The following is a 25,750-nucleotide window of genomic DNA, read 5'->3' as shown; positions in this document are numbered from 1 at the left end:
TAAATAAATAAATAAATAAATAAATTAAATAAATTAAACAGAAAACAACATAATACAGAAGTTTAGTAATAAATAGAGTACGATCTTTTACGATGTGTGCAAATGAATCTTCTTCTTTATCGGGATTCGGTTCATGTTTTGGACCAGCGGGGGTCAGGTTCAGCGTATACCTCTTCCTCCCTCTCTGGAGCCCCCAGTGGCACAGCGGTATGTCTGCGGACTTACAACGCTAGAATCCGGGTTTCGATACCCGTGGTGGGCAGAGCACAGATAGCCCATTGTGTAGCTTTGTGCTTAATTACAAACAGTAACTTAATAATAACCCTCTCTGGAATTGTGATTTTGTTTTCACTGTTACTGAATCATAGGTAATAACCCTTGTTACTTTGTTGTTGCATTACTCACAGTATGTTAAATTTTGAATTTACAAGTAGCAAGTTAAATGATTCAGCCGACGAAGCTCACAACTACAGCCGCGTTTCTACCCGATAAATTCTGAACTATCTGATGAATATCTGCGCTAGTTGCTTGAAACTTCGTTAAAAACACAAACAACTATTAGACAGATGTAGTCCACTAATAAAGCCTTTCGTGTAGGTGAAATGAAGATACCTGTGTATTTATAATGGTCATATCACATTGATGTAAAGCTTATTTCATTAGAAACTAAAAAAATAATAAGATTTTTCAAAATATTCTCTAATGACATATACCTCATTTATTTCCCACCCGTGTGCTATATAACTCGGGAGTTTTTATACGGAACATATGATAAATGATCACTGATTATTTGCACGTGTGCTATATAACTCGGGAGTTGTTATACGGAACAGTATGATAAATGTTCACTGATTATTTGCACGTGTGCTATATAACTCGGGAGTTGTTATACGGAACAGATGATAAATGTTCACTGATTATTTGCACGTGTGCTATATAACTCGGGAGTTGTTATACGGAACAGATGATAAATGTTCACTGATTATTTTCATGTATGCTAGGACTCACCAGTTGTAATAAGGAACACACAACCAAAAAATACACAATGGGCTATCTACATTTGTCCACCGCGGTGAATCGGTCACTGGATTTTAGCGTTTTTAAGTCCATACGTTTGCCTCTAACCCGCCATGGAGCCTCTTCATGTGAGAACAGGTTAAGTCGTTCTTTACAACATGCCATTTCTTCATCCATGCTCTAAAAACTCCCAACCAGCACTGAAACATGCTAGTCTGGCGCCACTAAGCCATAACTTTATCTCTAGTAGTTATTTACAAGTTATAGCATTGAAGAAATTACCACTAATCGCGCCGATAGTCTGATCGCACAGACATGTACAGGCGCTACATTCGTTGACTTGACCGGTATGTCTGTGTATATAATGACGTATGCTAAAGTTGGACAAACATGTTGTGGAAGTAACTTGTCTACAATGTCTGAAAAATTACCCCAAAATAAAGAAAAAATATAGATATTCGTAAGTCATTTCATAAAAAAATAAATAAGGAAAGATGGACGATACTCAAACAGAACATTTGGGGGAAAAATTCTAAAAATAACAACAAAAGAACAAGACAAAAAAATCATTCGGTTACATGTGTCCGTCTGCTGGATTCTTTTATTACGCAAGTCTTAATGTCATACTTGCTATATCTATATGTTTCTTTTTCTCTAATATTGTTATTACTTTTTAGCTTTGATAATTAGAGTCTCCACTCGAAACATTGTAGGACTCGCATTATAAGCTTCGTTAAAAATCCCTCACTAGTATCACAGGTTATTTCAATTTGAAAGTCCGGATTAAACAACCTCTAAGAAACCTAATTGAAATAGAGATTTGACATTGATAACGAATTGGCTCTTGAACAGAACTTTTAATACTACCTTTCATAAAACTGTGTAGTTTTCTTCAACGTGTAATTTGATTCATCAATCAACGCCAAAATCACCTATTTAATCAATCAACCATACGATGGCTTGTTTAATAAACCTCAACCAATCAACGTCAATGTTTCCTATTTAATAGATCAATACCATATCAACTATTTCATCAGTGTAGGCTAGCATCATTTAATTTAACAATCAAAGGCAACATTACATGTTTCAACAATCAAAACAAACACTACTTGTTTAAACAGTCAGGACCGACAATACCTTTTCTTAACAGTCAAAATGAACACTAGTTGTGTTAATAATCAAAGCCAGCATTGTTTCAACAATCAAAGCCAGCACTACCTGTTTCAATAGCCAAAGCAAGCATTACTCTATATAACACAAGCATTACTTGTTTCAACAATCAAAGCCAACACTATATGGTTCAATAATAAAACTAATCATTGCTTTTTTTTCATTAATCGAAGCCAACACTACCTGTTTTAACAGCCAAAGCAAGCATTACTTAATATTTATAACACAAGCATTACTTTTTCAACAATCAAAGCGAGCACTACCTGTTTTAATAATCAAGGCAAACATTTACCTGTTACAAAAATCAAAGCAAACATTACCTCTTTCAACGATCAAATCCAATATTATCTCTTTCAACATTCAAAGCCAATATTACTTGTTTCAACAATCATACCCACTACTACCTATTTGAACAAAGCTTACAATAAATTTGCTGTTTCAAAAATTAAAGCCAATACTATCTCTTTTTTCAATCAAAGTCAACATTATTTATATATAATAATCGAAGCCAACAGTAATAATTTTAAAATGAAATAGAATACTACCGTATTCAACAATTAAAGCGAACATTACCTGTTTTAGCAACTAAAGCTAACCCTACCCGTTTAAAAGCAAAGCCAGTATCTTCTGTTCAACAACTAAACTCACCATGTTCTGTTTCAATAACGTCAAATATTAAAATCGAATTTTTGAATTTATGGTATGTACAAATGATGCATTATTTTCGCAAATCGGATTGTCTCCAAACAATATGGCTATGGAATTTTGATCTTGTTACGTTTGATAAATAACATAACGTTTTCCAAAATAGGCTCTAGAAAGTTAACAGTAATATTTCAAATTACGCCACTTAATTTCCATACACAACTTTATAACACTCTTAGCATATTTGCGAATAACAATTTAAAATTTTCTCCTTTGTGCATTATGAATATCACCCAACCTTCCTTACTTGTAATTTTTACTGTTACTGTTTCTTTACTTCTATTTCGATGAAATATTTTATGGTTACAGTAGTAAAAAGCGAAATATTCTATCGAATAAAATTGGCATTTACAATAATAAACAGGAAAAATAAATACTTTAAGAGCCTCATAAGTCAGATAGATTTTCCTCTTATGGTATAGAACAAAAAATAATTTGAGAATATTGTAGATAGGCATAAAATATTGCGTTCAGTTCACACAGGTTTTCTTTAGATATACATTTGTGTATATTCACGCTTTTATGTGTATTTTTGAGGCAATTTTAGATCGGCAAAATTTTATTGGGTTGAGTATTTGTATCATATATCTTGTTTACGTGATATGAACTTATGTTTGTAGATTGGTCTATGAGAAGATGTATTCATTCAATGATTCATATGACATCTCAATACAACAAACACATCAACAACAACAAAGATCATTGTGAAGTAATTGTTCATTTAGAGTTGAAACACAAGAATTATGAACATGTTCACAGATCGTATAGTTTTTCACTTACATTTTAAGGAAAGGGAGTGGAGGAAGGTTTACATTTTGGCAATTTGGAGAGACTTGAGATTAGCAAAATAGAAAATTAGGGCTAACAGTTTGTTTTGAAAGGTTTATTATTTGCATGCGACTATTATCATTGAAACTTTAAAATTGTAAATAATTTTTCAGACTATATAATTTTTAAGGCTTTGAAGTCACTCACTAATTTAACATAGTTCTTTAAACAATTCAATATTCATGAATAATTAAAGTTTGTTGTTGTTTTGTAGCGTCTTCATCCACTGATAAACTGTGAAATCAAACATCCTCAATCAGAAACAATTTGCCCCCCAGTGGCACAGCGGACTTATACTGCTAGAAACCGGGTTTCGATGCCCGTGGTGGGCAGAGCACAGATAGCCCTTTGTCTAGCTTTGTGCTTAATAACAAACAAACAGAAACAATTTAATTATTAAGCCTAACTTCAAGTCTCGAGAAGGGAGAAAATTAATAGACCTCGCAGTAGGAGTAGTTGTGAACAAACATTTGTTATTTTTACTTGACATATTGCAATATATTCAAAGAACATGAATTAAAGTTTTAGTTGCTGTAATATCCATAAGTCCCCCTAGTGGCACAGCGATATTTTTGCGGATTTACAACGCTAGAAACCGGGTTTCGATACCCGTGGTGGGCAGAGCACAGATAGCCCATTGCGTAGCTTTGTGCTTAACAAACAAAATATCCACAAATATTTTTACAGTAACCTTCTAAACGACAACTGACAACGATAGTTCTGTATCAGGTTCACAAATGATAAAAAAGACACAACATTAAGAATGATACTAATATCACTGATAACTCTACTCATACAATCTACGTAATTCTGCGTCTTTCTTCCACATTTTTAAGTATGACAAGTAAATATGTTTAGCCAAAAAATTGATCATTTAGGATAATTTCTTTACTGAGATCACAACTGTTATAGGAAACACACATATGTGCTCAATGAACCACTCTTGGCTAACTGCATGTTTTAACAAAACCTGTTCTATGTATTATGAAAGTTAGCTTGAAACTTTTCTGCAAGACGCCACACGGTTATCATTATTGTTTTTTGGAGCGTGCCCGTTCAAGTGTATAGAATCTGTGAGCATTGTTTCTTCGGATAACATGAACAAGCACACTTGTTTGAGTATATATCTTGAATGTTCAAAACTTCGAATCGTAGTAGCTAAACGTCACACAAAAGCGCTCCAGGAAACCAGGCAACAAATAGCATTCATTACCAGTGACTAAAGAAGTACGTCAAACAGAAGGTGCACGTGAGGTGAGTCAGCTAATATGATAAACTCTCGTTAAAAGGAATGTCTGAAAAGTATTAGTAACTTCATCAGTTTTGTTTAAATACGCGGTTCTCCAAGTCTAAATCACGTGCAAAAGTGAAAAGAAAATATCTTCTCTCCTGACATACTAATATTTGTTACTATTTAAACAAGAAAAATAATACGTTGAATTGTGACACAAGTTTTATTGAACAGGAGATCCGAGGATCAATATTTGTATGTTAAGTCTTTCAAGTGTGATCGTTTGTTAAACAGGTGTTGACTTAATAAGACATCGGTACTATTAGGGATAATAACATAATGACATTTTGACAGTAGAAAATTCGGGCGCCTTTGACTCTTTTAACAAATTCACTGTACCAGGTTCTTCGCAAACATCTCAACAAAAGTATATCAACAAGCTAATGCTCCTTTACGTCACATAGTTTGCTCTAGCCTGCATCTAAATAAGATTGTCGTTGGGGAACGACTTCAAATTACCTGTACAGCTAAAACTGTTTCTTCGGAATATTAATTAGAATGTAAAGTTGAAATTATTTCCAATAATTATATTTTATAAATTGGTGCAAAATACGAATCGAACAAATTTCAGGACATGAAACTAACTAATGTTAATCTGAAGCTGCTCCAAGGAAAAGATAAAACTACAGTTTATATGGATATCAAGTCTATATAGACTGCCAGAAGAATGGATTTAAAGTCTATATAGACTGCCAGAAGAATGGATATAAAGTCTATATAGACTGCCAGAAGAATGGATATAAAGTCTATATAGACTGCCAGAAGAATGGATATAAAGTCTATATAGACTGCCAGAAGAATGGATATAAAGTCTATATAGACTGCCAGAAGAATGGATATAAAGTCTATATAGACTGCCAGAAGAATGGATTTAAAGTCTATATAGACTGCCAGAAGAACATGATCAGTAAAATCATAAAAAAATACCGTGTAAAAAACTATTTTATACAGCATGCCTAAATAATATTGCATTAATTATTTACATAAGTCTTGAATTACTTTCAAAGTTAGGAACGCAAAGTTCAACAAAAAAACATTTTAAAGCTTCCGATTTCATTGCCGATCACGTAAAACATAAGATTTATAAACTAAAGAACCCAAAATCACACATTGTGGTACAATTATAAATTTTATCTTGTGGAAGAATTCAAGGTTTTGAATGTAAGAAAAATAATGATATAACTTACGACTTAGTTGTAGTGAAAAGCTTGTTTGTTTTCTTTAAGCTCAAAGCTACACGATGGGCTATCTGCGCTGTGCCCACATCAGGTATCTAACTCGAAGTTTTAACATTATGACCCCGCAAACTTATACCTGAGCCATCCGGGAGCAGTAGTGGCGGATTAATCAAAGAAACTCACACCTGACAAAATGTGTTGTAAAATAGAATACAGAACCATGTTTAACCTACAGTAACTAAGAGAAACAGCCCATACTATTGAACTAATAAGCAAGTAATTAAACTGCTTTTCTAGCACATTGTGGTAAGATAGAAATTATATTATACAGTGTGCAAGTAATTCATTTATTATGCAGGCTGCTCGAAAGCTACGTCAACAAACCTTTTTATAATGGATACTAAAATACTGTCAAACCAACGGAGATACATTACGTGGAATGTCAACAAACCTTTTTATAACGGATACTAAAATACTGTCAAACCAACGGAGATACATTACGTGGAATATCAACAAACCTTTTTATAACGGATATTAAAATACTGTCAAACCAACGGAGATACATTACGTGGAATGTCAACAAACCTTTTTATAACGGATACTAAAATACTGTCAAACCAACGGAGATACATTACGTGGAATGTCAATAAACCTTTTTATAACGGATACTAAAACACTGTCAAACCAACGGAGATACATTACGTGGAATGTCAATAAACCTTTTTATAACGGATACTAAAACACTGTCAAACCAACGGAGATACATTACGTAGAATATCAACAAACCTTTTTATAATGGATACTAAAATACTGTCAAACCAACGAAGATACATTACGTGGAATGTCAACAAACCTTTTCATAACACTGTCAAACCAACGGAGATACATTACGTGGAATATCAACAAACCTTTTATAACGGATACTAAAATACTGTCAAACCAACGGAGATACATTACGTGGAATATCAACAAACCTTTTTAGAATGGATACTAAAATACTGTCAAACCAACGGAGATACATTACGTGGAATATCAACAAACCTTTTTAGAACGGATACTAAAATACTGTCAAACCAACGGAGATACATTATGTAGAATATCAACAAACATTTTCATAACGGATACTAAAATACTGTCAAACCAACGGAGATACATTACGTGGAATATCAACAAACCTTTTTATAACGGATACTAAAATACTGTCAAATCAACGGAGGTAGATTACGTGGAATATCAACAAACCTTTTTATAACGGATATTAAAATACTGTCAAACCAACGGAGGTACATTACGTGAAATATCAACAAACCTTTTCATAACGGATACTAAAATGCTGTCAAACCAACGGAGATACATTACGTGGAATATCAACAAACCTTTTTATAATGGATACTAAAATACTGTGAAGCCAACGGAGGTACATTACGTGGAATATTTTGATAGTGCGGCCCGACAGAAGTTTTAACATATTCAGAAATACATGCTTATAAACTTATTAGTATAATATCCGGATAATATTTATTATTAGAAATACCATATTAAAATAAAATGAGCATCTCCTTTAATACGTACAAACATTCTTCAAAGTAATATGACCACCGCAGGATACATTTGTAAAACAACAACAACAAGTGAAACAAATTTTCTTTATGCTCAAAATGCTTATTTTTGTACCTATATTTTCAAATGATATCTGGTATCAGTATTACTCTTGTTTTCACATTACCTACGTCATGCATGAAAACAGAAGTTTGAAACAGAAATAAAAAATCACAAAACAAGCGATATTTCGTCATATTCCCGTAATTCGTACACGTCCTGGAGGACAAATTACAGCAACAATTAAGTTCATAAGCCTTGCAACGGAAATTTGGCACTTAACCTAAGCCCAAGTTTCCATTAAATACATCAAAGTAGTTTCGAACTCGGATAACATTTTTTATCTATAAGACAGTAACGGTTTTCATCGTTTTTCTTGTCTACTGCAATTAAGGTTGAGTTACTTTGAGCTGCTTTTGTTGGATTTGTATAACTGGTAATCCATGAAATGAAAGCCTGTAAGTATATTCAAGTTTTGTGTTTTGGTAAACTGTATGGATCTAAGTAGATAACGACTGGCTTTTTAACATTTCTAGAGTATCGGTCAAATAATGTAATATTTATATATTCATTCATTAATGTTATTATTTATAATGTACGACATAATGTTAAATATATTTTAATGATTTTTTTTTTTTTACACTTGTGAAGATTATCATGCGTTGTTAGTCTTATATGTTGATTAAGCATTAACTCAAACCTCCTAAGCATGTCAACTCCATGACATATAATTGGGATAACAGTTACAGCTAAGAATATCGATAATGCCGAAGTTATCTAACTAATTTTTATTATTTTCAGAATTTCCGCACAAATGTACACAAGAAGTATCTATACATAGGACCCCAGTGGCACAGCGGTAATTCTGCGGAGTTACAACGCTAGAAACCGGGTTTCGATACGCGTGGTGGATAGAGCACAGATAGCCCATTGTATAGCTTTGTACTTGACTTCAAACAAACAAACAAATCTATGCACAGCTGTCCCTGATTTTGAACTGGTAGACTGGATGGGAGGCAATTATACAACTGCGCCTATTGCCAACTATTGGCCTACTCTCGTTCAACCGAATCTTACCTTCATTTCTATACCGCCTCCACGCCCTCTAAGTTCGGTAACAAAAACCATCGGGTTCACATCTTGGGCATTCTAACACAAGCCTAATGTTTCAAGGTATCTTAATCATCATAGTTTTATAAGGTATTTATTTATAATATTAAGTACTTCTAATCAGGGTTGGCTTCATTACTTTATAAGCCTTGTTTTTTTAAATTATAATCTATATAGCGAAATTACTATGCTGATCATCAGTATTTTTAATAAGAGGATTGATGTGATATGGATATCAATTGCTTTCAGAGGTTCATATATCATATATTAGAGGTTCATATTAGCATTAGCTTTTTTATTAACATAAGTATATAAAAATACAAATAAGCAATGATTATACACAGTTTTTTTTTAAAATAGATGGTTTTAAATACCTACTCCTGCTGAAAATATTTATCCAAAACTGAAAGGTAGAACCAATCTGAACGTCGTTTCAAAAGGCCGGTCGTGGTCCAGTAATTAGAGTGCTCGATTGTAAGTTAGAAGTACACGGTATGAATCTCGTTGCAGCAAAAGCGCATTCGGTGTTTTGGAGTCGTAGAGGCGTTATAAGAGTAATGAACAAATTCCACTATTCGATTAGACTAATCAAAAGTTAGTGGTGAGAAAGCTAGGGTAGATAGCCTTTGTGAACTTCTTAAACAAACAAATAAATATTCTTTTATGATATGCCTTGTTTACTCATATTTAAGTGCAAGCAACTCGTCCCCCAGTGCCAGAGTGGTATTTCTGCGGACTTATAGTGTTAAAAACCGGGTTACGATACCCGCGGTGGGCAGAATACAAATAGCCCTTTGTGTAGCATTGTGCTTAATAACAAACAACAATAACAGCAAGAAACATCCAATTTTAGCAAAAATTCCAATTTTCCGTCTATAGATTTTCATTACTGCAAAATCAAAAGAGAAAATAAGTCTCATAAATATAATTTTTTAAATATTCTTTTTTTTACATATAGCACATTTCAAATAAAGTTAAAACTAATATATGCATTAAATTTTAGATAAAATTAAAACCTGATACATAAATTAAGTTTTTTTGGATATAGTTAAAACCTAGCCCGTGCACTTAATTTTGCAAAAATAAAATCTTTCACGTGTATTATATTCCTGGCTAAAGTTAAAACCTAGTATGTTCATTACCTCTTAGGTAAAGTTTTATAAAATATATTAGACGTATTACTTTTTGTATGAAGGTGAGATGTAGTGATATTTACGTTTTGTTATCTCTCACAACATTGAAACCTAGTAAATGCACAACTTATTAAATAGAGTTTTACATTGCATAATTTAACAAAATAAAGCACTAATTTAACCATTCATTGTTTGTTTTTAACCTACTTTACTATTTCTTCAATTATGTATGTTCCCACGTGATTTCTAAGTGATTAAAATGTAATTAAGAACTAACACACGAATGAACTGGAAGATAGAGTTATTGCCCTGTCTGACATATTCGTAACTAAATACAGTAGCATCGTATGTATATCTTCACTGTCACTTTTTGCGTAGTTATTTAATTAAGCAAGTAATATTAAAGTGGATGAATGCACAACTTAAGAAGACGTAAAATCAGACGGTTTTATTTATTTACTATAGAAGTAATGATATATACTACTACATCCCCCACTTTGTAGCCTTTCTGTTTATTTAGGAATAAAATTGCCTTTCAGCATTATCACTACTTGATCAGTATATACCATTATATCACAGAGTTCTGAAATACCAAAACACATATCTCTTTAGCGAAATATTTATATGTGAAGTAAGCCTATTACTTTAGGTATCTATATAAATATAATAGTACTGTCTGTTGTATGTCCGTGTAATTACTTCGCACGGTGTGGATGTACCTTCACTAAAATTGGTATGGTTTTTTGCCACTACCTCACCTCCTGTGGATGGATCTTTACTAAATTTGGTATGGAGGCTCATGGGTCCATGGGGAGATACATACAAATTTTTAGTTTGCATTTTGCGATTTGTGGTTTTTATGGGCGTTTTTGCGTTTTTACCACCAATTCTTCCCCCTTTTGATGGATCTTCACCAAATTTAACATGTAGGTTTGTTTAGTCCATGCAAAGATACATGCAAACCTACAGTTTCACATTTTGTGTTTTGCAGTTTTTATGGGCGTTTTTGACAATTATATATAAGGGAAGTAACTAAGATAATCTGTCATTAATCATGAATTTACATAGCTTCCGTCCAGGGGACGGGTACTCCAGCTAGTTAATATATATATATATATATAGGTAAAAACTTAGAATTGAGTTTACGGAGACTCAATAGTGATTGCTACAAGTTCTGGGTCTCCAGCCATTATTAGTCTCAAAGTGGGTTCCTCGTCATCGAGTTTAAACACATTGTTAATCCTACAGATTTTAAACACGATAATAAGTAGTCATACCTTGAGATAAAGTCTCTCTAAACAGATGACTAATTCATGAAAAAGACGGATGATACATTTGTCAATATAACATGTTTAATTTTAGATGAACAAAAATGCCCCGCATAATTCCGCGCATTACTAGTTTATTAGTGTACAGTGTTCAGGATGAAGAAGTAAAAAACAAAGTTTATTATGAACAACATAACACAAATAACGACAAATTTTCGGTTCACCGAACTCTTTTCATCTAGGATTCTTGCAGTTGTTGCAACTTATCTTTTTGGCTGACTTCCTTTGATCTAGTCCCCCGGTGGGAAAAAGGTAAGTTTAAGGGCTTACAATGCTGAAATCCGGGGTTAGGTTCTCCGCGGTAGACACAGCCGATAGCCCAATGTGTTTTTGCTATAAAACAAACAAACAAACCTCTGATTTAATATCCACCGTGAAATGCAACAAGTCATTACTTATTTTACTTTGAAGATCATTTTATTTCAATTTTTAATCGGTTAAATATATATGTCCAAGATCTAGTTGGTAAGAACATAGTCACTATCCTGCACCAGCTTCTAAATGTTTCATTTCCTTCCTTTCAATAGATACTTCAGAAGTCCTCTGGTTTTGGCTGAGTTCACTCTGGGACCTTTAGCATCCATTCTGTTTTCACTACATAAACTTATTCAATGATGCAAGAACTTACTAGAAAAGGTATCTGTGAGCATCAGGTTCCTACTCCTCATCAATAAAACTTCACTGAAACTTGATTTTCACCGTTTCTGGGGATATCACTCAGATAACGTACTACCCTGTCAAAGATTTTTTATTCTGTTTATAGGGATATTAAAGATAGATACTAAGACCTTAAACTTCATTCAGCTATATACAATTAACATATTCCTGATCACTTATCCATTCTAAAAGGATCATTTACGAATAAACTTCCTTCAAACACCTTCTCAGTCCTCGTCCTCCCATATTTGTTAAATGTTTCACATGCGAGATGGCTATAAAGTCAGTATTTATATTTGGAATGGTCTGGACAAACATACGGGAGGGGCTTTATTGCAGGATCAATAATGAGGCAGCATTCGTGGCATACCTCTGCAGCACTTACACAAGGTGTGGGCTATAATCAGCTCTTACTGTCAGCATATGGGCTAGAAAGTTACCTACATCCATTATTCGAGGCCACAGCACTCCCTGATGTCAACTCTCTTATGTAGGAAGAAAACTGACCTTTTTACTTATTGTTTTATAACATTACTTAGTTTCTCTTTGTCACAAGTATCACTATAATATGTGATGACCTGACTGACAGCTGTAGAATAGTTTGCAAGACCACCACGTAAGTAAACACACAAGAAACTCACCAGTCGAACATATGACCGGCTATGTTAGTTTATTCAACAAATAATTCACCTGTGGGTTATTTTACACAGCAACCATATGATAGGTTATGTTAGTTTACTCAACAAATAATTTACTAGTTGGGTTATCTTACACAGCAAACATATAGCTAGTAATGTTAACTTACTCAGCAAATAAATTACTAGTTGGGTTACCTTATACAGCAACCATATGATAGGTTATGTTAGTTTACTCAACAAATGATTTACTAGGTGGGTTATTTTACACAGGAACCATATGATAGGTTATGTTAGTTTACTCAACAAATAATTTATTAGTTGGGTTATTTTACACAGCAAACATATAGTCAAATTCGATGACGAAGAACCCACTTTGAGACTAATAATGCTTGGAGACGGCTTGAATGGGTAAAATGTACATATATATATATATATATATCTGTGTCAGTGTAAACTCCATGTACCTGATGAAGATAAAACCTTGTCGAAACATTGTACATTTGCTGTTATGTTAAACTTATATTAAAGTTTTCTTCATTACCCATCTAAACCATCTCCAAGCGTTATTAAACATACAGTCAGTCACGTTAACTTACTCAGTAAACGCTTTGCTAATCCTATAAAATCACACACAAAAAATCCGACGTCACTCATGTTGTTTAACAATTTTCAAATCCTGAAGGAATTATTCTTGAGACGCTTGTAAATTAGATAATATTTTTGTAGCTTAATAGTCATTGTTAAATATGTAACTATACTTTATGTTGGCTTCGTTCAAATAGAAACCAATGAAAGCCTTAATAAGAAGTGAAGATGAAGACCTGTTAAAAGAACAATCGTGTTGAAAATCATGCGTTAATGCTATCTTTTCAAATGTCTCTTACACTTTGGAAACATAAGAGATACTAAACTGTGAGCAATCTGTTACTGGTTTATTAAATAACAAGCAGATTATCATTGAAATGTTTAAAGTCATATTTGTTCGAGGTGTATTGAAATAGAAATAAAATATTTACACCAACATGAGATACATTTACCTAATAAATATAATCTGATGTCTGGATATCATTCCGTTGACACTTAGACGCCTACATATTTCTCTAAAATATTTGGTTAAACTTGTATTACTTCTTTCATTGGCTGAAGTGCTCGTGACGTCAGGAAAACTCGCCCACTGACTTTCAGCATAAACTTTAAAAGCTTGCGCAATTGGATTGTCAAACAGTTCTGGAGCACACTAAACCTGTAGACATCGAAGACGTAGAGTCCCAGAAACTGGGCCATATCAAGCTAGCAACAAGTGAAGCTGAGAACAGGTCTGTTGAATGTTCACTTTCAAGATGTTATGAAAATTTCAAAGTACAAAAATTAGAAACAGTAGGCTTAATATTTTTGAAGAACAAGTGCTGGTAAAGGATCTTAAATATAATGTACGATATTGTTTTTTTTTATTTTTGCAAGTTAGATAATCAGCAATGAAAACTTTCGTTTACAGGTCAATCATGTTCATTACAAGTTTGTAAGAATAACGGTCTAATACTACTAAGTTTGTGAGTCAGCTACTCGGTTCGTAGAATTTTTTAACAAATAATTAGCTTGATACCCAAAACTATGCCATTTGTAATTCAGCATCACCAGCCGTCTACACGGCGACTCTTAACTCAGTAATTTTATTTTTCGTCATGATCGTCTTCACATACCAAAGACGATCTCACAAATCTTCTTACTCAGAAATGCCCCTCTGCCGAAGCTAATTTTATGGTATATCAAAGCAGCACTGACATAAATTAGTAGGTAAATGAATGAAAGCTTCAGTTACAAATTATTTCATTGTAATTAGAAATAGTATCGATTTTCAAACTATAATAATATAAACTTGTTCTTCATCATCGCGGAACCCCCTGAAAAGGTCACAGAGCCCCAGAGGTCCCCAAACCACTTTTTTATTTACAGAATTTTGAGATCAACTTTGACTTTTATAATGCACCCATAGCTGAAAGAGCTCGAACCTCAGAACTTCTGATTGAGGGCACGTTACAGTCGGTTTCTCTCAAAATATTGAAAAATCAAATCTCGATCCCTTTGCTACCACTAAAATAATCAGTATGCGTGAAGTCAGAAAGTTTAGAAAGTATTGTACAAATTGTAATCAATTTATTCAAATTCGTATATGCAGATTATTATAGTCAAAGAATATGTATCTTAAAAGTCGAATATTGATGTACCATTTTGAAATCAGTGCTAAAATAATCCATTATGAAGGTCCATTAGGTTACGGAAAAATTATATAGATGTTACAAACAGCTGTTGTGATGGTTTTCGTGGTTAATAGAATATACGATCACCATAGGTTAAACAAACAAGCACTACAGTGTTATAGATGTTACAAAGTACAGTTGCGGTGGTTTTCGTGGTTAATAGCATATTCAATAAGCGAAATTTCATTTGTTTTATTAATTTACTAATTAGTTTTAATTTTATGTTGTAGTTGCTGTTTTGCTGCCATCTATAGGGAAGTCCTTAGTAGGACTGTTTCTAAAATCGATCCAAACCTGGATTTCTTGATAGAAAGGCTGGTGTGTTTTGTATAATCATCTAGGATCTCCCAACTTTAATTTTAATCAGCTAATTTTAACTGAATGTGTCAAGCCAGGTATCCATATATTTTACTTCTATGTTAGATTGGCTGTGTTATTAGTAAGGTGGATGTTAGAAGGCTATTTTTACCTTTCATTTTCTTGTTCAAAGATCAAATAACAATGAAAAGAAGACAATGTAATGAATTGAAATAACACTAATATTATGCTTCTGAGTTCAGACGTGTTTTGGACTTTTTGTTTTTCCATTGTGTTGGAGTTCCCATTCACTAAGGGTGTTGCTCTTTCTCTCTAACGGGTATTTAAGAGGTTTGATGTGTTCTAACTGCGATCCTATAGCAGGTTGGGTGTGTTCTAACTGCGATCCTATAATATAACTCGTATACCACAGGTGTTTACAGAAAACCCACAGATATGGTAAATACCTCAACCCTAAATTAAATTATCTCGACAGTTTAAAGATGAGTGTCATATACTTCCGTATTTCAAGAATGAAAAAGCTTTGTTATACTGAAGATGACAAGAACAAGTAACAAAAACAAATCACTACAGACAATGGACACTGGAAAACGTGATAAGAAAAAAAATAAAGAAATTAAGTACCAAGAATAAGCAGGAAACAAATTAAATATATACAACAACATACTTTATGTCAAAGGTATCTCTGCAACAAAAGAAATATTGTAAACATCTCAAAGATAGAACCACATCTCAATAAGATCACAATTAAACACAGTTAGAAAACACCCAACCTCCAATGGGAGTTTGTTAAAATATTCTATTTCTTTTATGTATTGTTTCACTGAAAGTTTGTTCAAGTGATTCATGAATTCTTCAATATTGTCGTTAGTGTGTGGTCATGTCTAAGCAAAGTTCTGTTTGAGGGTGTTATTTTCAAAATGTTCCATGTAAATGTTACTGAATACTGATGATAGATCTAAACCCGTAGCTAATCCTTGTTGTTGTTTGTAGCATTACCTTCAAGCTGGAACAAGGGTTGCGAGCCCTATTATTATGGAGATTTTTAATTGGGTACATTCCTTAAAAGTTATATATTTAGGTAACTTTCCTAAGAACATGTGTGTTGTTGGTATGAAGTTTGAATAGCTGTGTGTACCTAAATAGAGGTTGTTTTGTTTGTTTGTTTATTTATATGGTGATATTTGGTCCTATCTAGGATCAAGGTATTATTAAGTTTTTGAGTTGGTCTTTGATTTGTTGATACGTAATTTAACTATAGGGCCTTTAGAAATTACGTTACGTTGTTTATGTTTATGAAGGATTTATGGAGGAGACTGAAATGGTTATCTATTTTAGCGAATTTGCATTTACGTTTTTCTAAGTCCATAAGCTGTTTGCCTGAAAACGAAAGCAGATTGATCAGCAACCAAAACGTAGAATGAAAACTAATTAGTAATTACTAATTACTAAAAAATTACTTAATAATTAGTCTTAGGTGATCGTTCATAGTTTACTAATCATGACAACCTTACCTTAAGTAGTTTTTGCAAGTTCTTACTTGCAACAAGAAAAACTATGATATATTCATTACTAAGGTAAGAAACTAATGAAAAAGTGTACACACGATAAGTCTGAATGAAACATTTTATATGAAGCACTTGTGTGTTATATAAGAAAACAGGTTTACTCTGATTTACTCTAGATAAGAAAGCCAGCTGTTGCTTATACGAAACTCTTCAGTCAACTTCCACAATTAATTTTTTATTATCTATAAGCTTTCGTGCACTTTTAAGAGCCCTTGTTTAAATAGATTACCTAACTCCCGTATTGCAGGTGCTACAAAAACCGTATAGTGTGTAAAATACTAATAATATCACATGACCACATTCAGCTACGTTTTTATTGTTTAGGTTTCGTCAAGTCGAGGTTTAATATTTGCTTTTCGAGTCAGGTCAACTATTGAAAGATAGAACATTTTACAACAAAATAGTACTTCGCTCACGTCAATAACAGAATCAAATTACCTCCTCACCTATTTCCACGTATGACAATATATAAACAAAGTTTGTAGGAAAAAGAAAGCATTTTGTATAGGTTTGAGTGAAACAATGGTAACGACTTGTAGTGTGTATCATAACACGTTTCATTAAGTCAACTTACGACTATATATAATCAAAAGTCACTAAAAGACTTCGACCTCCAAACAGTTGCCACAATATAGAATACGATACATATGCAATGTAATGAGAGTGAAGAAGTTACACTTGTTGAAATCACTATATCATGACACGACTGGCATGACTTGAATACAACCATGTTTCTCAGAATATAAACTAGAAAAACTTGCAGACTATTTATGTACTCCAAAGGTCTGTTGTTTCTAAGATGCAGTGAAACAAAAACTACCCTCTAGTAACAACCAAGTTGTTACCGGAAATACAAAACTCTAAAACTATTTACTAATCGATCAGTACACGCAGAACTATAAAAGACAATAAACTTATTTTTTTTAGAATTGTTTTAAAAAAAGAATACCTAGATATATTGGTGTCCAAAAGAAGTAACAAATGTTACAGGTTTGACACCGTATATTTGTTAGCTCCTGCTTAAAAATATTTAATTAAGTAACAAATGACATAATAAAAAATATTTACTCCATAACGGTATTTCTATTTGCTCGTGCTCCCTAGTGGCACATCACCGTGTCCGCGGACTTACACGCTAGAAACCGGGTTTTGATACCCATGTTGGGCAGAACACAATTAGCCCGTTGTGTAGCTTTGTTCTTAACGTCAAATAACAACAACAACTATTTGCTCGTACTAAGAACATTTTGAGTTGTTATGCAATTCCATGTGTTTCTGTTACTTCTTTATAATGTGAAACGTTACAGTATTACATCTGTGTTTAACTATTCCTAGATGCTAATTGTTTAATATTATTGTTGAACGGAGATCATTTGGAACTTATATTTCTGCATTTTTGATCTGATGAAAATGAAAAATTGCATGACAGATTATATAACATAATACTATACTAAGTTTACATTCCAATTATAGCAAACAAGTTTCTTGTTGACACAACAAAGTTAATGTGTTTAGGAATAATTAATAATTAATTGATGTTTTTCCAAATGCGTACATGATACGAAAATCACATTTGTTATGATAAATGCTAAATTGCATAAATATTTTTAAGCTAGTTGATTTTTGTTGTAAATGTGAGATCAAATATTAGTATAGAAGGAAATCAACGATAACATGATTACATTAATTATGTTACAAATATTATTTTAATTATTAAGACGGTTTATCTTTTATATGTGCACATTCATTAATTTTATCTTTGTGTTTCACATAATTCTATCAATTTCACATTCTATTATTTCTGAACAGACAAATTATTATTTAGTTACTTAAGGACATTAACATCACACTTCTCTAAGTTAAACACATTTTATAAATTTTGCATATTCAGGCCAGTTGGATGTTTTTAGACAGTTTGGAGTTTAGTTACTTGTCCAGTTACTTGTCAATCTAAAATAAAATATAAGCAGCAATCTCTAAACTTACAAACTCCTCACTGCACATTATAAACTCCTTACTGCACATAAAAATGTAAGTCCTAAGAAAATCTAATACATTACAAAGGAAAAAAATATTTTAAAGCTGCTTGCGTTCAAAAGATAATGAAATGTAACTTTATTGTGAAGATAATTTTCAGATGAAGATTAGTATCTTGTATTCTTAAAACTGACAAAAGTTGATGCAAACTGTATCTATAAGCAAGCTAACTTAACATCTGCTTACGTTTCTTACATGCCTTAGACAGCTAGTTGATAAACTACACAAATATTAGTTTGTTTGTTTGTTTGAAGTTAAGCACATAGCAACACAATGGGCTATCTGTGCCCTGCCAACCACGAGTATCGAAACCCGATTCCAGCGTTGTAAGTCCGCAGACATTCCGCTGTGCCACTGGGGGCACAAATATTAGAAAAATGGCGAACAATATTTATCATTCTTTGAATTATGAAGCATATTTTTTTATTTTAGTAACAAAAAATCCATATTATAATCACCTGAGTACTGTAGTTTACAGCTATGTTAACTCAAGTCCAACAAGATCGAGGACATGGAAAGTTGTCCAGATGATATTTATGCGTTCGAAGACAACATTGAGTAAATTTTGTATACATGCACATTTCTGTAGTATTTTATAGAAAAAAAAAGCTTTGCAGTTAAACCTAGATGTAAAATTATATGGCTTTAAATCTTTTTTTTTCATTATATGTATAAACAAAACCAACATAAAAACTTGTGTTAATGTTTAAGTTATGAAAGGCTTTGGTTTTAAATAGTAAATCCATACAAACATTTTAGTGTTTGTTTGGTGGCCGTTGAACATAAAGTTACATAATAGACGATCTGTGTTGTGCTGTGCTCATTACCCGATTTTTAGCGTTATAAGCCTACAGACTTACAACTAAGACATACACTGTCATGAATGCATTAATAAAAATAAGCATTATCGTGGTATGATTTATATTATGAAGTTTACAAAGGCATATTTCTATTGTGTTTTATTTTATTTTTCCTTTGCTTACGTGCTTATATGTAATGATTTAAATATACTTGTATACTTTCGGATATAATGACAAAAAGAATCTCAAGATAACACAAAAAGTACGAGAAGCTTCTGTAAGTGACAAAGCTTAACAAAAGTATGAAAAGAGGCTTAAAACTATGTTATATGTTTTAAATTTATATTTTAAGAATTCTTAGGAAAATTATAAAAAAGATGATTCACTTGGATACATCACATAAACTCAGTTGTACATTATACCTGTTGCTATCCAAAAATAAATCCTTCCAATCATGGCTATTGTGATGATGTGTAATTAATTATTTTCAACACAACATTAATCATGTACAGAGTTTAATTTCCTAAAGATCCACCTGTAGTAAAAGGTGAAAAACTAGTCTTGCGGTAAGGGTATAAAAATCTGTAAAGACGCTTTTCTCCAATGTATAATTATTTTCAACACAACATTAATCATGTACAGAGCTAAGCTCTAGAGAAACGTAGCTCACAAATCTGAAACTAAAATATTATACTATAAAAAACAGGAACACATCAGGTATTTCCCGTCATTTCAAGACATTAGCTAAACCTACAAGAAAATAATAACTACAGACTATTGATTCTTTAATGAAGAAGTGCAGACGTGATTATGCAAGGATCATTATATTGTTTTCTTCTAATGGAAAAATGTGAAAAGAAAAGAAACTTGACACGATACATTACAACTAATAAAGCACAAAGAGTAAAAATGAGATTTTTCTGTCAACATTATTGACTTGTGTTAGCTACAACATAAAGCTTATTCCTAACAGATTCCTCTTCCTTAACGCATTTATAGAAGATTCATTAACGTTTCTACATAATTAGTAATTCATCAAACTTACAAAGTTATTTTGTTTACTGTATCATTAAAATGATGAGGGAAGACATTTTTCTTTTGAAAATTTCGTTTCAGCTTTAATTTTATTGGCGTTCTTTCAGAAGACTTCATAGACGAGCTTGTCAAGGAGGAGACTAAAATGTATTACATCGTGTTGAAAAATGAAAAGTAGAGTAATTGGTATATTCATGTTGCGATTATATTTTCTGAAGACATTATTGTTAGTTTTTAGTAGGTAGCAGTACGTCCATGATGAGACTCTCTGAATACCCTTAATTCCAAGCATTAAAAAGATGTAAGGGGAGGATGATAGTGAATACAACTCTCAAAAATTTCTAGTATTCTTCGAACAAAGAATACTTCATTCTCTTAATCGATCACCTTAATCATAGAACGAAACAAGGAGAGGGATATTTCTCACATCTGTTGAACAAATAGCTTTGTGTAAATACTTAAGCCCTCATTTGTGGCTGTGGAAGACTTTTCAACTTGAAACTTTGATAGGAATAAGAAATTGAATATTTTATTTTTAAGTTAACGTTTGCTATTTCTTGTATATTTTTGGAAACTTTCTTGCTACATTTAATGCAAATCCACACGTTGGGCTATCTTCCCTCTGTTCCCCGCGAGAAGTCGAACCCCGGATTTAAATTCCGGGAGACGTTTATCTTTAGATGTTCCTACTTATGTTTTCAATTTTACTCCCTCATCAGCATTATTATTAACATATATTCATGGTGTTAGAAAAACACGTAGGTTCAAGTAGTCTTCATAGAAATGAATAAAAACCCTATAACCCGAGCGCTTTCGAAAGGTGGACCTTTCTTCTTCAGGGGCAAACTGAAGAAGAAAGGTCCACCTGTCGAAAGCGCTCGGGTTATAGGGGTTTTATTCATTTTTATCAAGACTTCTTGAACTTACGTGTTTTTCTCACATCATGAACTCACCATGTATGATATAGTGAATTGTAGAGGTTAATAACGTCAACAGAATAAAGTAAACTAGCCTGATCCACAATATCACACGCTACTTTTTATATATTGTGTAATAAATTATTGTATATGTGTGTGTGTGTGTGTGTGTATATATATATATATATATAATTATTAAGCTATCCTATATCTGGGTCCCCGGGCTTCAGGCCCTGTCAATTTGTATTGCTTTCTATACCTGTATTGACTCATTATTAATCTATGTAGATAGCCTGCTTTGATTAAAACTTAACGATAATGAATACAACGCTCAATTAAATATATAAAATAGGCAAAATAACTTTGTTTTGCTTTTGAACCTTTCGGAAACCGATATTTGTTTTAGGAAACACATAGACTATTTTATTTGTCCGTCTTGAGTCACAAGTTGTTCGGAGGAACGAACTGAACCAATTTCTATAAACTTTGTATAGAAACTCACAAAAACACTAAAATCTCGAGTTGAAAATGTATAACAATCAGACGAATGCTTCGAATTTTTACACCTATTTCTGTTTTACGACTTAATTTAATGCCGCTAAGGACGGTTCCTGAACAAGGAAGGCGATAGTAAAATACGTGATGCCGAGGTCAAATAGAAGTGACGTGTAATGCCGCACGTAGCACAAGCACCTTTGCATCAGACGAATGGATCATGTAATACAGCTCAGATAACCTTTTAAGCCTGAATTCTTAGTACCTTGTTAGTAGCTATAACGTTAACAGTAGAGAGGACGAATAGTTACTGCTGGTCTTTAATTACTCTGAATGAATGCTATAATTTTTTACTGCTTCTATTTCATAATTATATATAGCTTTATCTGGCATTTTGAACGAAATTATAGGATTGGCTATCACTTTCACCCACAGATGATGGTGCGAGACATGTTTATGGATATCACGGGAACTACTGAGGGTACTAGAAACTTAACATTACAGGGAATCTCTTTATTCTTTTACCATTGTTCCAATAATGTATGAAAAACTTCATTAGATACAAAATGAATAAACTGTGACAATATTTTTCCAAAACTGGCAGAACTAGAAATTACATAAATTAACGAGCTGGTTGGTACACGGAGGTTGAGTACGTTATATTAAAACAATTTTAGAGTCTCACCACGTCATTACAGTCCACGTCGCCACGTCTAGTCTTGATAATAATACTGTTGCGTAATTTCATTGCTAGATGCTTTGTCGTAAGGCTGTAATTTCCAAAATACACCACTCCTTCTTGGAGACTTTTCATAATCCATCTGGTGTACGAGGACGACGATTTTCAATGTTTTTTTTTCAACAATGTGATCACACAGAAATACATAGACGCTGCATCTAGTGACTTACCAGTATGTCGTACAGAATAGCACAAATACACATTTCATTCTCCAGCTGTTTGAGGTATGCGACAGGTGACAGACATGTCGTAGAAGCAACTTGTGTACATGTAACTTGTTTCACTTTTCAAGGCGGAGATCCTCTTTTATTATGTTAGGTACTGTTTCCTGGAGTACCTAGTCGGCTTTTGCCATTGACCTTTGTATTTGTAGATTTTAACCTGTTAAACGTTGCACTCTGCTTACCACGTATGTGTTACTTGTTTTGGGCCTCTTTCTGGATGGTCCTGGTTTTCACATATTCATCTATATGCCTTTGTTTTCCTATACCAAGGGTTATCTCCGTCTTGGAAATTCAATTCTCTAATTTGCAAACATTTTTAAGATTTGAGTGTGTAAATATTGTGCATTGTAAAGGGCTGTTACATACCCTTCCCAAAAGCGATGAATTTTTGGTGGCATCACATTACCTACGTAACGTCAGCAATGTCTAAATGTAATTCAGATACATCGCATTCCACCCGATTTTATATCTGATGTGGTTTTCACGTGGATTGCTGATTTACATAATCAAATTTGTTTAAGCATAACGTACTAAAAAATGTATTTTTTGCATTATTCCTCTTAAAGTATAGGATAGAACAGCTAATAAGATCAGAGTCGAGCAGGAAATTTTAAGCTACCTAAATCAGTTGTAACGAATTTATTGTTATATATTTATTTTAATATCAACGTTTGTTTAGATTAAGTTTATATTTAAAAGCATGCATAGCTTATAGTGTTAAATATTTATTGCAAAACTCCCGCCTATTCTCCAAAGTTGTAGAAGATATTCGAGAGCAAGAATCAACAATATATGTATGTACGTAAATGCTTAAATGTAGCTCAGTATTGTTATGTAAAACCGAAAATTCGATAAAGTCTCCACACGCCTACAAATATAACCAACGCGACGCGCCAAAAACGAGAGTATCTATTATCAGTTTGCTATAGTCAGTGTGCTATAAAACTTTGGAAGCTATATCTGTGATTGTCATAACGCTTATCAATTGGGTAAACTACAGATATTTCACCAGGAACCTTTACAAAGCTCGAGCATTACAAATCATTTAACTTCAGTGGATTCTCATTGGACATTAGTATTTGTACGAAAACATTATATAAATTCATCGTGGAAAACCCGGTGTGTGTGGCTGGTAAATAACGAAGGACAAAACTAGCTAGCTTCCTGTGAAGTGAATTATACCTACATCAACTCGCTCATCGTGAACCTTGGTAAGATATCGAAGAAGTTCCAGACTAGAAAAAAACTTTATATTGCTTGTAAGATTGTGAAACTTTTGTTTATAAATCATTGTTTGTATTTGTAATAACTTGTATTGTAAGTTGAACTGTTGTGTGTATACTAAAACGTATTTGTGTTTAAAAACTGTGTGTATCAATCTCGTTGGCTTTTACTTAACTGCTAAATCCAAAGTACAATTTTAATACTAAATTTAAAGTATCATTTAACTCAATTTCAGATTATTTGAAATTCTAAAACGTAACACAGTCAACTCAACTGAAATTGTAAGTTATATAAGAACTAACTAGATTGGACAGGTTTTAAGAACAGTGAAAACAATCTTTATTATAAAAACACACAAAAAATAAATGTGCGTGCCTGCCTAGAAAAATGGACGACACCTTTACTCTTGAGTTGAATCTTTACGGACCCAGTCATTTTGAAAGTCTGGAAGGAAAGATCTCGAAATCTAGGAAATCTGCACTTTCTTTTTCTTGTTGGCATCACCAAATGACCTACCACTTTTTTTCTCTTACATTCTGGCTCTAACCATTCCAATGTCTTCTCCCAGCCAAAGATAGAATGCGTCTATCTTTTTGCCGGAAGCAGGAAGAACCATTTGATCTGAAATACGGAGAGAGGGTTTGAATTTGGTACAAAGCTACACGATGGGTTTTCTGCATTTGCCGTACCCAATTTAGCACTGAAAGACTAGAAGGTCTGCTAATCTGTATGATTTGTGAAAACGAAACATTAAGTGTCCTACAGAACATTCAAATAAGTTATGTATTCCATACTTTCACAAGATTTGTGTACGTTTCGAGGTGTGTTTGTCAATGATCAATGCCTGTATAGAAAATGGGTGGATAAAAAGTAACTCATTCATTTATTACTTTTAGTATAGATGTCAAAATATGCAAAATAATGGATATAACATAATTGAATCTAGACATTTATGACATGTGTAAGTACTGTCACAGCATATTTATTGAAGTCCTTCCATTAAAATAATGGTAATTAACTATATACATATGTGAAAGTCCACCTTTGTAAAAACTTGTGTAAAATAAAGTAACATGTGTAAATTATTTTGTTGTAGTAAAAGTGTTATTGCATAATAAACTTTTTATTGACGATGTAAAATGTTATATGAAGTGAAATTAGTAAAAGTATAAGTTTTAATTATTGTATGATATCGCTCATTTTAGGAGATTGAAACTTATAGTCATGTATTGTATGCGTCAGATTGACCTATATCTAGTCCTCTTACGACAGGAAATGTAATTAACTGATAAATTAGTACTGAAAATCTTTAATAACTTTATTGAGTAAGTTTTAATTATTTTATTGTCCTTGTATGACTAACTAAATGGTAAGGACATGTAATGTTCTTTTTAGGACTAGATTTAATTATAAATGTTTTGATGAATTAATGTTAAGCATCCTTTTTTATGACGATTTAATTATATATGATTTAATGAATT

The 25,750-nt window shown here is 32.7% G+C and overlaps 1 protein-coding gene across 1 annotated transcript in view; it reads left to right on the top strand.

Moving 5' to 3' along the window:
* Positions 1-13,885: 13,885 nt before the first annotated feature.
* LOC106476836 (allatostatins-like) overlaps positions 13,886-25,750 on the top strand; it is a 15,866-nt gene continuing 4,001 nt past the window's right edge. Inside the window, exon 1 of the mRNA XM_013937459.2 lies at positions 13,886-13,970. The gene's annotated coding sequence lies outside the window, so the exon portion shown is untranslated. The remainder of the gene's footprint in view (positions 13,971-25,750) is intronic.

This window comes from Limulus polyphemus, unplaced genomic scaffold (genome assembly GCF_000517525.1).
Source record: "Limulus polyphemus unplaced genomic scaffold, Limulus_polyphemus-2.1.2 Scaffold159, whole genome shotgun sequence".
NCBI lineage: Eukaryota > Metazoa > Arthropoda > Merostomata > Xiphosura > Limulidae > Limulus > Limulus polyphemus.
The sequence above is the reverse complement of the archived record's forward strand: the minus strand, read 5'-3'. Positions and strand labels throughout refer to the sequence as shown.